We start from the raw sequence: 17178 nt of genomic DNA on the forward strand, positions 1-17178 counted from the left end.
TTTTGGGAGAGACGAATAATTTTTATCGGGTTGAGGATATTCCTTTCTATTCTTTCTATTTTTTCTATTCTTAGTTTGCTGAGAGTTGGGTTTGTGTGTGTGTGTGTGTGTGTGTGTGTGTGTGTGCATGTGTGAATTGATGTTGAATTTTGTTAAACACTTTTTCTGAATTGATTGATTGGTTGATGAGGTTTTTCTTTAGACCGTTAATATGGTGAATTACACCAACTGATTTTTGAATTTTTAAACAGGTTTGCATTTCCAGGTTAACTCTCCTTAGCTATGATATATCTCTGGATTCAATTTGCTAATTTATTTTAACAGCTTTATTGAGACATAATTTACATACCATAGAATTCATCCCTCTTAAGGTGTTCATTTCATGATTTTTAGTATATTCAAGAATGCAGCTATTACCATTATCTAATTTTAGAACATTTTCAAAACTCAAAAAGAAACCCCATACTTATTACAGTCACTCCCCATTCTTTCTTTCCCCACAACTCCTGGAAACCACTAATGCACTTTTTAACTCTCAGACAGTGTATGGTCTTTTGCATCTGGCTTTGTTCATTTAGCATAAAGTTTTCAAGGTTTATCCACATTGTAGGATGTATCTGTACCTAATTCTGTTTAATGGCCAAATCCATTATATGGATATACATTTTGTTTATCCATTCATTAGTTGGTAGATATGTGGTTCCCACTTTTTGACTATTATGAATAGTGCTGCTGTGAACATTAGCATATAAGTTTTTTGTGTATCTGTGTTTTCATCTTTCTTGGATGTATACCTAAGAGTGGAATTGCTGGGTCATATGATAACTCTATGTTTAACTTTTTGAGGAACCGTCAAGCTGTCTTCCAAAGTAGTTGCACCATTTTACATTTCTATCAGCAATGTGTGAGAGCTCCAATTTCTTTAAATCCTCGTTCTTGCTTGTTATTATCTTTTTTGTTTTAATTACAGCTATCTTAGTGAATGTGAAATGATATCTTATGGTTTTGATTTGCATTTCCCTAATAACTAATGATGTTGAGCATGCTTTCATATGGATTTGCTAGTGTTTTATTTAAGATTTTTGCATTTGTGTTCATGAGGGTACTTGTTTTTTCTTAAACTGTCTTTTTCTCAGGGCACCTGGGTGGCTCAGTCGGTTGAGCGTCCGACTTCGGCTCAGGTCATGATCTTGTGGTTTGTGAGTTTGAGCCACGCGTCAGGCTCTGTGCTTACAGCCCGGAGCCTGGAACCTGCTTCAGATTCTGTCTCCCTCTCTCTCTGCCCCTCCCCTGTTCATGCTCTGTCTCTCAATAATAAATAAATGTTCAAAAAATTGTTTTAAACTGTCTTTTTCTCGTTTGGGTATCAGGGTAATACTGGCTTTATAAAATCACTTGGAAAGTGTTTCCTCCTCTTTTCTATTTTTCTGGAAAAGAATATGTAGAATTAGTGTTATTTCTTTTTTAAAAGTTTAGTAGAATTCACCAAATGAATTGTGATACGGATCTGAAGATTTATATTTAGGAATGTTTATGAATTCAATTTTAAAAATAGTTGTGAGGTATTATCTGTTTCATTTTGGGTGACTTTTGTTAGTTTCCAGTTTTCAAGGAATTTGTTCCATTTCATCTAAATTGGTGATTATATAGAGAGAGTTGTTTGGAGTATTCCCTTATTATCCTGTTAATGTCTGCAGGGTCCATGGTAATAACACCTCTTTTGTTCCAGACACTGTAATTTGTGTCTTTTCTCTTTTTTCTTTTCAGTCACACTAGAGACTTATTAATTTTATTGGTCTTTTCAAAGAACCAGCTTTTGGTTTCATTGATTTTCTCCTTTGTTTTTATTTTTTCAATTTCATTAATTTCTGCTCTGATATTTATTATTTCCTTCCTTTGGCTTGCTTTGAGTTTATTTTGCTAAGGTGGAAGCGTAATCGATTTGAGACTTTTCTTTCTTTTTTTTTCTTTTTAACATTTATTTATTTTTGAGAGACAGAGAGAGACAGAGCATGAGTGGGAGAGGGGCAGAGTGAGAGGGAGACACAGAATCCAAAGCAGGCTCCAGGCTCTGAGCTGTCAGCACAGAGCCTGATGCAGGGCTCAAACTCATGAATCGTGAGATCATGACCTGAGCTGAAGTCAGATGCTTAAGCGACTGAGTCATCCAGGCGCCCCTCTTTTTTTTTTCTTTTTAATTTAATTTTTTAATTTACATCCAAGTTAGCTAGCATATAGTGCAACAATGATTTCAGGAATGGATTCCTTAATGCCTTTTACTCATTTAGCCCATCCCCCCTCCCACAACTCTTCCAGTAACCCTCTGTTTGTTCTCCATATTTAAGAGTCTCTTATGTTCTGTCCCCTTCCTTGTTTTTATATTATTTTTGCTGCCCTTCCCTTGTGTTCATCTGTTCTGTGTCTTAAAGTCTTCATATGAGTGAAGTTGTATGATACTTGTCTTTCTCTGACTAATTTCACTTAGCATAATACCCTCTAGTTCCATCTACGTAGTTGCAAATGGTCTTTTCTTTTCTAATTTAAACCTTAATGCTATGTATTTCCCTCCAAGTACTGCTTTAGCTGCATTGCACAAATTTTGATATATTTTTTAATTTCTTTTGAGACTTCCTCTTTGACCTTGTAGATTATTTAAAAGGATATTGTTTAATTTCCAAGGGAGATTTGCCTGTTATCTTTCTGTAATTCATTCCTAGTATGCATCATTTTGGTCAGAGAACATACTTTAAATGAATTTGAGTCTTTTAAATTTGTTAAAATTTGTTGTATGACCCAGCATAGGGTCTGTCTTGGTCAATGTTCCGTGGCACTTGAAAAGAATATATTCTGCAGTTGTTAGATGAAGTGTTATATAAATGTTGATTGGGCCTAATTGATTGATAGTGCTGTTTACTTCTCCTTAGCCTTGCTTATTTTCTGCCTACTCGTTCTACTGATTACTGAGAAAAGAGTATTCAACTCTGCAGCTGTAATTGTGAATCTGTATTTTTCTCCTCTCAGTTCTGACAGTTTTTGTTTCATGTATTTTAAAGCTCTTTTATTAGGTGCATACACATTTACAATTATTATATCTTCCTGGTAAGTGACCCTTTTATTTTTGTATAATGATTCTCTTTATCTATGGTAATTTTCTTTGCTTATCTTAAGTCTACTTTTTCTCATCTTAAATCATTCATTCCAGCTTTCTCTTGATTAGTGATTGCATGGTATGTATTTTTCTGTCTTTTACTTTTAATCTACCTATATCATTCTATTTAAATTTTTTTTAACGTTTATTTATTTTTGAGACAGAGAGAGAGCATAAACGGGGGAGGGTCAGAGAGAGAGGAAGACACAGAATCTGAAACAGGCTCCAGGCTCTGAGCTGTCAGCACAGAGCCCGACGTGGGGCTCAAACTCACGGACTGTGAGATCATGACCTGAGCCGAAGTCGGACGCTTAACTAACTGAGCCACCCAGGCACCGCACCTATATCATTATATTTAAAGTGAGTTTTTTATAGACAGCATCTATTTAAGTCATTTTTTAATCCATTCTGATTATCTCTTTTAATTGATGTACCTAAACCATTTTTTTTTTTTTTAAGTAAGCTTCACACCTAGCACAGACCCCAACACGGGGCTTAAACTCACGACCCTGAGATCAAGACCTGAGTTGAGATCAAGAGTGAGCTGCTTAACCACCTGAGAAACCGAGGTGCCCCTAAAACATTTATTTTTAATGTAAAGATTGATATGTTTGGACACAGATCTACCATTTTATTATTTGTTTACTATTTATTCCCCCTATTTTTCATTTCTCTGTCCCCCCCCCTTCTTGTTTTATTTTGGAATATTTGAACATATTTTTAGAATTCCATTTTAATTTATCTGTTTTTTTACTGTATCTTTTGTTATAGGTATTTTTAAGGATCTCAAGGATTACGAAATATATACTTAACTTTCCACATTCTACTTAGAATTCGTATTTTACCATCACAGAAGTTCCCTTCCACTCCCTCCTTTATACTGTAATTATCTTGTCTACATATATTGAAGCCCCCATCAGACTATGTTACAATTTTTTTTCAACTGTCAAACTTATTTCAAATAATTCAAGAAGGGAAAAATAGTCTACTAAATTTACCCAGATCTTTACCATTTTTATTGTCCTTTCCTTCCTTATAGTCCACACTTCCTTCTAATATCATTTCCCTTCTGTCTGAAGAATTTTCTTCAGCAGTTCCTTCAGAGCAGGTCTGATGACAATGAATTCTTTTAGTTTTCCTTTATCTGAGAATATCTATATCACCTTTATTCCTGAAGGATACTTTTGCTGGATATAGAATCCTGGTTGGCTGATCTTTTCTTTCCACAATTTAAACATTTTGTTCCATTTTTTTTTTCTTGCCACCTATGGTTTTGGTTGAAAAATCCAGTTATTTAAATCATTCTTTCTGTATAATTAATACATCATTTTTCTCTGATTGCTTTCAAGATTTTTTCCTTAAGTTTTCAATAGTAACTGAAAATTATTATTTTATTATTATTATTGTTGTTATTATTTGGTTTCTCCTCTTTGCAGAAATTTTTTTAATGTTTATTTGTTATTGAGAGACAGAGAGTGAGCAGGGGAGGGGCAGAGAGAGAGGGAGACACAGAATCAGAAGCAGGCGCCAGGCTCTGAGCTGTCAGCACAGAGCCTGACGCGGGGCTCAAACTCACAAACCGCGAGATCATGACCTGAGCCGAAGCCGGACGCTTAACCGACTGAGACACCCAGGTGCCCCTTGGTTTCTCCTCTTTGGGTTTCACTGGAAAGCTGGAGTTTTATGGACTCTTCTCTGTTTTTTTGGCTTCCTCCCACAATTGCACCTCCCACAACTGGAGCTAAATGATGGGACGACTGAAGGAGGCAAGAAACATCTTGCCTCACCCTCTCTCAAGACCATAGTTACTCTGATTGGAGAAGTCTCCTCCCTCAGAATTTGAGGCATATAGGTCCCTGTTGGCCCAGTCCCCACTGCAAGATTGCCTGGGAGATGGATCATGAGACAATGGAGAAAAGATTAAAAAAGAAAAGAAAACTTGTTTTCCATCACTCACGTTGAACTTAAGGGGTCTCCTCTCCTGATCCTCAGGTCAGGACTAGAGAGATTCTTTGGGAGCTCTCTCTGTGTTGATTTCCCAATTCCAGATTTGGGCTGTCTCGAGATTAGGCCAGGGGATACCAGAGGAAACAAAAATGATAAATTTACTAGTTCACTGGTACAGAAAATTCTGGCCTTCTTCCCCAATTTGCCCGGTAGTGTCTTCTCGTCAGAATCCACAAGTAGCTGCTACTCATTCAGGTTTTATCGCTGCATTCCGTAGGAGCAGTGTGTTTACCCAGAACTGGAACCAAAATTGCTTTTGAAACAGCAAATTTAAATATTTCCCAAATAGTATCAAACAAAACTACTAATTTCTTTAGAATAATTTGTTTATGCTTGAAACCCTCATTTGTTGTAATTTACATTATGACTAACTACTGGCTCTCTTCTCCATCACATGCTAAGGAGAGAATTCTTCACTAGATAACACCATCCCACGTGGAAGTAATGTGGGTGGAGGTGCTTTCTTGATTGGGGAAGTTCCTTGTGGAGGTTTCTGGGAAATGTAGTCTTCTAAGTACCAAGCCACCACCTCCCCCCACCAAAAACCCCACACAAAACAAACAAAAAACATGGGGACAGACAATAATTTTTTAATAAGGATCTTAGAAATTATCTCTTGACAAGCAAACTAATTGCATGGCTTTCTTTGGTTTTGCTTTAAATGTAAAGAAGTCACTTACATAATTTAAGTGGGCCTTAGGGCAGATAAAATTTATGCATTAACTTGCTAATACAGCATTAGTTTTTTTGTTTTTTGTTTTTGTTTTGTTTAGACAGCAGACCTTATTTCACATGGCTTTTTCAACTACAATTTCCTATTCCTGCTACAATTGCTCTGCCATATTTTTCCACAAAGCATAATATAATGGTGGCCATCTGATAGGAAAATTCAATTTAATGGAATAGAGGGGGAAATAGAGCCAAAAAAATTTATAGGCATATGTTTCAAAATTATAGGCATTGTTATAGAGTGGTGGATTTACCCCAAATTTGAGCTCCAGAAAAAGGTTTAACTTTGAAAAGTAACACTAAATTTAAAGCAACTGTTTTTTTTCATGTACATTATAAATATTAACTATTTCTCACCAGGCCAGTCCTGCAGAGTCATGATATAAAATTGGTAAAATCACTATACAAATGCTTCTCCATCAGCTTAGGTAGAGGGTACCAAGTTCAGCCTCACCAAGAGTAGACAGAGATTTAAGGATATAAGAGTTTTAGGAGACCAGGATGGCATCAGGCCTAGTGTTCTTAGGGAAGACGGGGCCCTGGCACAATGTATGCTTGCTCTCGCTCTCATTTAGTCCATATTTACTGAGCACCTGATTATGTGTTAGGCACTGGGAATATAGCAGGGTTCCTTCCATCATGGCAGGTACGTTCTAGTGGGGGTGACAATGACAAATGGTATGTATACAATATGTTAGCTGGAAATACAGCAAAACTAGGGCAAAGGGAGTAGGAGAGGAGGAAATCACTATGTCATGTAGGGTGCTCAAGGTCCCTTTGTCTCCTGTGGTCCCCTTGTCTCCCTTACAATAGCAGATGGAACACAGAGGGACAAGGTGTATAATGAACGTTTAATTTAGGTTGTGATTATCTTTCCATGTTTTCAAAGATTCACCATCTTAATACTTCAAAGACAAACGTGACTTTTCAGATATTTAAGATTCTTGCCATCATTTTTCTTCATAGCCCAAATGCTGTTCGCATTAAATAAGCAACCTGGTACTCAGATGTGAAAAATGAGGGAGTGAAAAATGTTCCGAATGGAATCCAGATGACATTACTATTTAGCATAAGCCGGCAGCGTGCCTGGAAGTGAGATCGGTATCATCAATCCATGTTGCAGGTGAGGAAACTGAGGACCAGGGACGTGCAGGGACTTGCCCAGGATCACACAGCCTGTCAGTGGACAGACAATGTGCTTTCCTCTCGGCCGCAATGCCCAACTCTAAACACAGGCTGGCTGTACACAGTAGGTGGGACAGGACCCCACCCCGTGCGTGCTCGCGCCCCCACTCCCGCACCCTCTGAGGCAAGATGCAAACTATCTCTTTAAGAAGGAAAGTGAAGACGGGCCGCTTACGCAGCTGCCAGCGAGCCGCCCACTGGCTGGTCCCTTCCATCCACCTCACCCTCCCCTTTCCTCCCTCCCGGCAGCCCCAGCCCTGGAGAGCCGCCTCCAGCAGGGGCTCCGGAGAGCAGGTCGGCGGCCTGGGCAGGGCAGCCGAAGCCATGGAAGCCTCGGCAGGTGATGACAGCGACCCCGGGGACCTCGGGGCCCACCGCCCAGCTGCTCCCACCGAGTGCCGAGTGTGGGTGGGGGGAGGGGAGGCGCGGGCCGCGCCGGGGAGCAGACAGGACCGAGCGCCCGGCAGGCAGCCTGCCCTCCAGGCTTTCTGGCTGCGGCGGCCCAGCTGTCAGCTGCGGGGGGCTCGGGTGTCCCCGCCCGCGTTCACCCGCCCCTGTCTGTGCGTTTTCCCCCCTCCGCCGCAGGTTGCTGATCCGGGCCAGACAGCTGCAGCCGCGACTGCAGAGGCGCTGCGCCAAGCGGGGCCGGAGCGGTGCGAGCCGGCGGGGGCTGCGGAGCTCCAGCGGACTCAGGTGAGGAGGCCGCGGCCGAGCCCGGAGGGGGCCCTTCGCTGCACCCGGCGGGCGGGCGGGGGCCGCTGGCGACCGCCCGCTGCGGTAGAATCCCTCAGAGGGCATCGGCCGAGGAGGGGTTAACTGTGACTCATTCTTACCCTCCCTTCATTCCCCCCCCCCACCACCCCGCCCCAAACCCGTGAAAATCACTAATTACAGGATGCTGGTTGCAGCGGGGAAGATGCCCAAGGTGGGCGATTAGGAGAGGTCTAGGGACCGCCCCGTTCCTAAATGCCTTACTCTTTCAGCATTTGGCAAATATTTAAGCCCCTTTCCTTTTTTGAGGAGGAGCAAGGGTACCTAGGGGTGGGAGACGGGTGGAACCCCACACCCAACCCAAGGTCAAGTGCCAACGACTGCTTCTTTACCACATTCCCCCCTGAGAAGCGTCAGGGCCCTGCAGTAGGTCTGGAAAACATGCCCATGACCCCTGAAGCAGGAGATCTGAGTCTGTCTCTCTGGACCCTCCATGGGGTAGGATGCTCTCTCCTTCCGCTCAGCAGAACACCTACTAGCCTGGTAAGCCCCAGATTCTCTTCCTCAACCCTGCAGACAGACTGAGGAGAGGCCTGGTCACACAGCTGCCTGTTTCCTCTGCCTTCTCTGCCCATCTGGCGGTGTGGGATGGGCTGCAGGAGCTTATCAGGAAAAGGTGATCTCTGCAGGCAGGGTGGTGTAGGGAAAGTGCCAGAGATTCGGGTTGTAGTCCCTTAGCTTGCTAGTAGGCCACCAGTAGCCATCTTAAAATTCTTTAGGCGTGGGTGTCTGTCTGTTCATCTGTTAAATGCAGGAGTTGGATTAGATGGTCTGTGTGGTTGTCACGTGCCACTCAGGTAGCTCTGACATGTCAGGGATCTCTCTACCAGAGCAACCCAGAATTTAAACTTGGGTTTATGAAATAATTGGGGTTTCCTCAATTGGTCTCTTTCAACTGTGGACTTCTCCAGTGAAACATGACCTTGTGAGCCTCGTAGAACCGGAGGCATCAGACAGTCCTATATTGATATCCCTACGCCGTCACTGGGGTGACCTTCCTCGAGTTACTTCCCACCCCCAAGCTTCAGTTTCCTCATCTGCACACCTGGGAAGAGGCATACATGCCTGAGTAGGTCGATGGGATGATGAAATGAGATGTATATGAAAGCACCTAAAATAGTGCCTGTGCCTGGCACATAGTAGGTTTTCAGGGACTCAGGACTTGAGAGATAGACTGGAGGAAGAGGGGAGGGGTGGCTGCTTTTAGCCTCTTCTCTCCCCCTCCCCCACCCTGCCAATCTCTTCCACATCCCTGCGGATGGCGTCCCTGCCAGGGGATAATGAATGCTGGAGTGTGTTGGGCTGAGGGCCTAGGAAGCAACCAGGAGGTACAAACATTTCCACTGCAAGGGCTGTGACATCATTCTAGCGAATGATGGTCCCAAGGAGGCATATATACTCCAGCACTGGGTTTGGAAAATCTTGGCATCTGAGGGCAAAGTCCCTAAGGGACAAGAAGCATCAGAATCTTGTGTGCTGGCAGGGGTCAGGGGCCGAGGCCTCCTGATTCCATACGGGTGCTCTTGCTGCTCCCTTGCCCTCCCTGGAGTCTCCCACTAGAACCCTCTGAGACAGGCAATCGAGTGTTTGGTGTCTGGACTTTCTATTCTTTGTTTTTCCTCCTGCTGTCCTTTTCAGCCTAGGCCTCACCCTTTCTTGCTCCCATTTATTCCACAGATACACTGTGCCCCTTGGCAGCGTGATAAAGAAGGCTCCCCATAGGCTGGGGCAGGGCATTTTGTGGCTGCATCATTTGGGCCAAGTGAAGTTATGTCCCCACCTGCCCTAAATCCCCGTTAGATCGTGAACTCCTCCCAACAGAGGCCTCATCTTTGTCCTCTCTAACCTCTAGCCTGTGGCTAGGTACAAAGTAGGTGCTCAGGAAGTGTTGAATAAGTTTGAGGCAGTTATGCCCCTAAGCCAACGAGGTTAGGGAGAAACTGGAATGTGCTGACGTTTGTAGGAAAAACACTGTTAAGCACAGGGCACTGTGCAGGTTGTTGGTTGCCATTATTATCACTGTTAATGACTAATACTGTTATTATTGCTATTGCCAGTAGCCAGCAATTGTTTTACCTTCTCCTCAAGGCTGGAAGGGGCCCCGTGTGCCTGGGAGAATTGTGACGTTGGCAAACAGATAGCGCTGGCTGGTCTCAGATGAGTGTGAAAGGAGGAGGGTTGGAAAGAACGCGACTCTTCCCTCGCTGTGCTGGGGGGTGGGGGGCGGGGAGGGATGGGAGGAACAGATGAGGAGAATCGAGTGGGCCAAAATGGACATGCGGTAGAAAATCCGGAGACCCCAGCCCTGGCTCTCACTCCACCACCGCCCCATTGTGTGACCTTGGCCAACCACGACCTCTGGGTCCCCGGCTATAACATGACAGGACTGGGCTCCTGGATCCTTAAGGCCCTTTGTGGTTTGGACATTTTATCGCGTGCATTTGGTTAAATAAAAATGGGACAAGTATTATTACTCTTAGTATCATCTATGGAGTACCAGGCCATTACCTACCTCAGGTGATCCTCATAACAAATTATACCTATTTGAAGGACGAGGAGCCCAAGGCTTAGAGAGAGTGACTGCCAAGATGGCACAGCCAGGAAGGGCAGCCTGTTACCTGACACCAGGTCTGTCTGACCCGGAAGAGCATGCTCTTCCAAAGGTTTCGCTGCCTCCACATACATACCTTGCCGCCATCCCTGTGAGTTGTGTGTGCTCTTGGGCGGTGATCAGGCCCTTCCCCAAACTGATGACTGCAGGGAACTTGCTGCTTGAACTTGTGTATAGGTCAGGGCTGGGAAGACTTCCCTTCACCTTGAGCTCTGCTCTGCTGATGGGTGGTGTGTGCCCTTTCCCTGAGGAGAAGGGCTGGTCATGAATGACAGTCACAACAGACACGCTTTTTGAGTGCTCCCTGTGTGCTGTGCTCTGTTTTATCCCTGAGACAATCCCATTATGGTTTTTACCCATTTCACAAAGAGAAAGCCAGGGCAGAGAGACAAAGAGCCTTGCCCAGAGTTACACAGCTAATGTGTTGGAGAGGCCGAGAAAGAGCGGGAAGCGCACCGTACTGAGAGTCAACAGGGTTGCTTCGAGTCTGAGCCCTCTCGTTAACTGAATAACTTTGGGTAAGCCAGTGTCCCTCTGAAAATCGGCGTTCCCATCCTGCAGATGGACTGGATGCATCTGTGGGCTCTAAAAGAACTAAATGCCACCTTGTCCCAGAATAGAGGTGGGAGGGCTTCCTTGTCTAGCTAAACATGGCTCAGCGTTCGTTTATGGTTTCTTAGCCAGGCCCTGGGCTAAGTGCATGGGGTACAGGAAAGAGGAAGAGGTGATCCCTCATTTCAAGAAACCGATGTCTAAGTAGGAGACAAACATCTAAACATGTAGGTGTGATAAACCGTCTAGGAGCTGGGTTGTGGACTGATAATGGTATATAGAGGGGTGTCAGAGAGGGGAGATGATCTTTCCTGTTCAGTGGATCAGGAAGGCTTTATAGAGATGATGCCGTCGTCGTGTCCTTGTTTTCTGAATTGAGTTTGTGAATCCGCATCATCCTCATCCATCCAGCTTTAGGGCAGTTCCGAACTGTTTTAAAGATATGTTGGCTTTTGGGGCGCCTGGGTGACTCAGTCAGTTAAGCATCCGACTGCAGCTCGGGCCATGATCTCTCAGTCTGTGAGTTCGAGCCCCTCATCAGGCTCTGTGCTGACAGCTCGGAGCCTGGAGCCTGCTTGGGATTCTGTCTCTCTCTCTCTCTCTCTCTGCCCCTCCCTGCTCATGCTCTGTCTCTCTTGCTCTCAAAAATAAATAAAACATAAAAAAAGAAAAAGATATGTTGGCTTTTGACCCCAGCAACACAAAAAGTGGCCACAAAGTCTGGGGGCAGGGGGGAGCCATTCAAGCTCACTCTGGCACAGCTCTAATGGAATAATCTATTTGTCCCAGGTGGACGAGAACCTTTCCTGTCCTTAAGACACTCTAGAGAAAGGACTCTGAAATTACCCTTGGAAAGCCTGTCTAGTGCTGAATAACCAAGCCAGTAGGCTTGGGGAATTCTTCATATCTATTCTCAGCCTTCCACCTGTCTGGAGCACCTGACACCTGGAGAGGTGAAGGCATTTCCCCAAGGTTACTCAGCAGGGCTGGGATCATAACTCTGGCCTAATTGGGACTGTATTCCTGAGCCATATGGGGTCTTTCTACATCCAGGTCACCAGGGGCCAGAGGGCCATTTCTTCATCTGATGGGCAGCTCACGCTGAGTGAAGGCTTGATGCAGGTGATATGAAGCTAGAGCTGAGAGCCCTTGGAGAGGAGGAGGCCTGTGTTCTCCTGGCTGCTTTGCACCTCCTAATGGACAGAGATTCATGAAGTGTTTGTCACATGCTCAGCAGTGTCCTCTGAATTGAGGTGCTGAGCCAAGCAGAAGGGAATTTCTGGGAAGCAGCCTGGTGAAGTGGAAAGAAGTGGAAAGAAAGCCAGCACCAAGGCATCGGGAGACTCCCGTCCTCACCTGGGCTCTGCTGTCAACTCCCTGGGTGGCCTGAGGCCACGCCCTTTGCTCTTCCCCACCTACAAAATGCCAGGCAGAGGTGGGGTTCTCTTGAAGCGCTGACTGGCCAACAATTCAGCAGTTTCTTCTGTTCTGTCACTGCTTTAGGGGGTGCAAGAGTGGGTAGGATATAGATAACCGTAACTTGAGGAAGAATGAGATAAATATAACAAGAGGCATGAACAAATGCTCTGTGGGTTTGCTGGACAGAGAAGGTTTGGGGAATGCTCAGTTCAAAAGCCAACTCTTCAAAGATAGGATGAGATGCCGATAGAGGTGGGTTTTTTGCTTTTTCTTTCTTCTTCTTCTTTTTTTTTTGAACCAGGAGAAATGGCAGAAGCAGGCTATATAGCAGAGGAGTGCTTCTCACACTTAGATTTCAAAGATCAAGGCCGTTCAAGTGACACTTACAGAGATTTCTGTTTACTATCGCTGCCATAGAGTGAAAGAAGGAGCATTTTAACACCTCTGTCCCCAGAGTAAGGAGACTATATAATATCAGGGGGGAAAAAAGGGTATGCCTTCAAAGTAAATACATTTTGCTTTATTAAAAAGAGTACGGTCCATGGTTCACTCATTTAGTCACCGACCAGTGTTCTTGTGTTTGGCTTTGGAGCCACGCTGCTCTGTTTCCTATTCTGTAAAATGGGGACATGATGCCGTCTACCTCATAAGGTCATTAGGAGGCCTGTATGCCAGAATCAAATGTGTGAGGCAAGGGGCCTCGAAGGCAGTTATCGACAGAGGCAAAACAGGTCCGTTGGGCTGTTCAGAGACTGCAGCAAACTGGAGAGTGCTTGTTTGGCAGAGGGTGGCTGCTGGCCTGCTCCTGCCACCCTTCCCAGGCAAGAGAGTGGGTCTGGTGTTTGCAGGCCTTCGATTTATAAGCTAGAAATGGGATGTTTGTGATCTCCCTTGTTTTTAAAATGTGGCCAACCAGGCAACATTTTTAAGTGCGCATATTAAAATGTGTCTGCAGCAGGCTGTCCCTCTGCGCCTCTCATGTAAAGTTCCAGAGTGAGGGCAAAGAGGGGAAACAAGGCTGGAACAGCAGGCCTGGGTCAGGGCATATGGCGTCCTTAACTTTGGCAGTTTGTGATCTGCTTCTGGGCCCACAGCTTCAAAGGCCATAACTGTGTCCCTTTCAGCAGCTCTGTCAGGATCGCGTCTCTAGGGCCTGAGGCCTCCAGACTGCCCCCTTGAAGCTGGCGCTGGCCAGGCCTCCCAGCCACAGGGTCTCTGGAAGCTTGGTGTGCAGCCTCAGAAGGAGGGGACTTGGCTGACGGCCTGTGAGGCCTGGCACAGAAGCCACCCTAGAGAGACAAGCGTCAGGAGAGGCTTCTGGCAGCCCCTCAGAGGGAGGGGCAGGTACCGTTCTGCGGAAGTCACACCAGCCCTGCAGCCCAGGTCTGCCGCTTTCTGCTTGGGCTGTGCTGAGGTCTAGACATCGAGCGGTGTCTCTACAGACAGCCCTGCCGCCTGGCCAGCACAGAGGAAAAGCTGGCCTCTGCTTGTGGAGGAAGCCTAGAGCAGAGAAAGACCTCAGGGGAGGTGTGAAGGGAACCCGGCTGGTGTGCTTGAGGCGTGTGGCTAAGTGTGTGGGTTGAATTCTGGGAAATCTGCTCCAGAATGGACTTCCTCGAGCAAAGAATGAACTTCCTAGAGCAAGTACTGGATTTGCTTCATCTCTGAACCCCCGGTGCCCAGCTCAAGCCAGGCACACGGGGAGGACTCTGGAAAAACATTGAGCAAATGACAAGTAGCTTTTAGATGGAATCCTGGGTTGAGAGACTCTTAGAGGCCAAGCAGCAGTTTCATACTCAGTGTCTGCGTGTGTGTGTCCGTGCGTGTGCCTGGCATCCTAAGAAAGACTCCCGTGTGCTCCTCCTCTTTCCCCGGCCCCTTCCCCTCTCTCCTTCTTCCAACTTTATTGAAGGCAGCATGCAACGAACTGCACATATTTAAAAAAAAATTTTTTTTAACGTTTATTTATTATTGAGAGACAGAGCATGAGCAGGGGAGGGGCAGAGAGAGGGGGAGACACAGAATCTGAAGGAGGCTCCAGGCTCTGAGCTGTCAGCACAGAGCCCCAAACTGCATGTATTTAAAGTCTACAATTTGGTAGGTTTTGACATCGTGTAACCCCTAAAATCATCATCGCAATTAACATAATGAATAAACCCATCATCCTGAAAAGGTTCCTCCTGCCCCTTTGTAATATTCCTCCCTCTCATACCTCCCCCATCCCCCAACAACCCCTGATATGCTTTCTATCACTATAGATGACTTTGCATTTTCTAGAATTTTATATAAATGGGATCATACAGTATGTGATTTGGGGGGGGAGGGGTCTGACTTTTTCACTCAGCATAATTATTTTAGGATTCATGATGTTTTGCATATCAATATATTCCTTTTTATTGCTGAGTAGTATTCAAGTATATGGATAAAGGAAAAAACACGATTAGTTTATCCCTTCATCTGCTGATGGACAATTGTTTGGTTTTTTTTTCCCAGTTTTTTGCTATTACAAACAAAGCTGCTGTGAACATTTGCATGTAAGTCTTTGTATGGATAATGCCTAGGAGTGAAGTAGAATGGCTGGATCGTTTGGCAAATATATATTTAACTCTTTAAGAAACTTCCCAAGTGTTTCCAGAGTGGTTATACCCCCACTCTGGGTTTACAATCCCACCATCAGTGTATGAAAGTTTCAGTTCCACATTCTCACCAGCACTTGGTATGATCAGTCTTTAAAAACAATTTTTTTTAACGTTTATTTATTTTTGAGAGAGAGGGAGAGACAGAGTGTGAGCAGGGGAGGGGCAGAGAGAGAGAGGGAGACACAGAATCCGAAGCAGGCTCCAGGCTCTGAGCTGTCGGCACAGAGCCCGACGCAGGGCTCGAACCCATGAACTGTGAGATCATGACCTGAGCCGAAGTTGGACACTTAACCAACTGAGCCACCCAGGCACCCTGGTATGATCAGTCTTTTAAATTTTAACCATTCTAATAGGTGTGCAGTGGTCTCTCTTTATGGATTTAATTTGCATTTTCCTAATGACCAATGATGTTGAACATCTTTTTGTGTGCTTATCTGCCATCCGGGCATCTTCTTTGGTGAAGTTTCTGTTCAGACGTTTGGCCCACGGTTAAAGATTTAATCATTTGGTTGTTGGTCTTATTACTGAGCTGTGAGAGTTCTTCATCTGTTCTGGACGTAAGTTCTTTGTCAAATACATATTCTGCCAATATTTTCTCCCAATTTGTGTCTTGCCCTAGAGGGCCCAGTAGGGGTTTCAGACTCGGTGTGCATGTGCACATGTGGGGGAGAGAGAGAGAGAGAGAGAGAGAGAGAGAGAGAGAGAGAGGGAGGGAGGGAGGGAGGGAGAGGGACTCACAGGGAGACTGGCTTCCTGTGAGTCCCCTACTTCTGAAGGATTCTTGTCTTCTGCACTGTATGGAGAATCCAGAAGGACGGCTCCTAGAGGTTCTTAAAGGTCACACATCTCAACAGCTTCTCAGTCCCTGAGATCCCATGGGGTGTGGCATCTGATCTCAAGAGGAAGAGGGCCCACAGTGCGGTACTTTATGCCTCTTGTTCCTTGACCCTAGGCAAGTCAGCTAATTCTGAGCATCCCTCAGCTGTCTATAAGGTGGACACAGCTCGTGAGCAAGAGGCCAGTTGAGTTCTCTAGCTGACCGTCCCAACTCCAAGGACACAGAGCAGTGTTAGCACCGTCTGTTGCCATCCAAAGGCCTTTGGGAGGCAGAGGAGGAGGAAGGTTTGCTGACCTCACACTGGGCCAGGTGTGGGCATGTGTGGGCTGGAGCTGTGCTGGGCGACCTTTCCTGCTCTGCTCGGGGCTGGGTGGTGCCTGGTTGAGGGCATCGTCGCCTCTTGTGCCAGAGCCCTCTGACCACTCGCCGGCAGCCCACATGCTGCTTATGCCAGATGCCTGTGGCTGGGGGGGTGGGGGCTCTTAGAAACCCTCAAAAAACGGAAGATTGTGGTCCACAGGTGACCATGTGTGCAAATAGCCTGTGTCCTGTTGGTGGAAGAAGGGCTCTGAAGGGAGCGTGTGCAAGGGACCACCCAGGAGGGAGCATGAACCCTGTCTCCCATGAAGTTACACACAGACATCCATGCTTGAATTGAACTTGGAAGACAAGTAGGCGGAGAGCTTGGAAGGGTTTTCTAGGCCGAGGGCACCGCATAAGCGAAAGCATGAGCTCACAGGGTGAGCTCAGGGGAGATGGTTAGGAAGAAGATGTGATGGGAAGCAGGCCGACAAGGAAGGCAGATCCTGGGACATCACAGCAGCTCCATCAGGGAGGGGGTATTATCGCCATTTTGTGGATGGGGAGACTGAGGTCCCAAGGGGTCAAGAGAGCCGTGCCCTTAGGTTTGTGACTCAGTCGGTGGCAGAGCTGCATGTCCTGGCTCCCGACTCTGTGCCAGGCTGTGTCCCAGGAGAGATGGACCATGGAGCCCTCTCAGGCCATTTTCCCTGTACCCAGACTGACCGACCTCATGGGGTTCTCAGGACTTCTGGGTCATCTATTTGGCGGCCTGGCCTGACTTCCTTCAGCACGTGTCTGCTAGGCCTCGATTCGGAGTCCACTCTGCTCCTGGCATCTGGGAAGACCCGAGCCACTGGAGGCATGATGCCTGCTTGTCTCTGGGCCCTTGAGGGCTAAGCGACCGCAGCCGCATTCGCAAGCCCAGGCCAGGTGCTGCCGCTCCCAGAACTGCCCCTGCCACCCTCCAGGCTTGTGC

General features: G+C 46.0%; 1 protein-coding gene across 6 annotated transcripts in view; it reads left to right on the forward strand.

The window, feature by feature from the left end:
• Positions 1–7266: 7266 nt before the first annotated feature.
• The window catches only part of SNPH (syntaphilin), a 32792-nt gene continuing 22880 nt past the window's right edge, over positions 7267–17178 (forward strand). For 4 of the 6 annotated variants that reach the window (XM_027069744.2, XM_027069745.2, XM_027069746.2 and 1 more), the window contains exons 1-2: positions 7267–7409; positions 7655–7762. The gene's annotated coding sequence lies outside the window, so the exon portion shown is untranslated. Of the gene's footprint in view, positions 7410–7654; positions 7763–8191; positions 8324–17178 lie in introns of all 6 variants that reach the window. The other 2 variants (XM_053200143.1, XM_053200146.1) reach the window with 1 other exon arrangement.

Source organism: Acinonyx jubatus, chromosome A3 (genome assembly GCF_027475565.1).
Source record: "Acinonyx jubatus isolate Ajub_Pintada_27869175 chromosome A3, VMU_Ajub_asm_v1.0, whole genome shotgun sequence".
NCBI lineage: Eukaryota > Metazoa > Chordata > Mammalia > Carnivora > Felidae > Acinonyx > Acinonyx jubatus.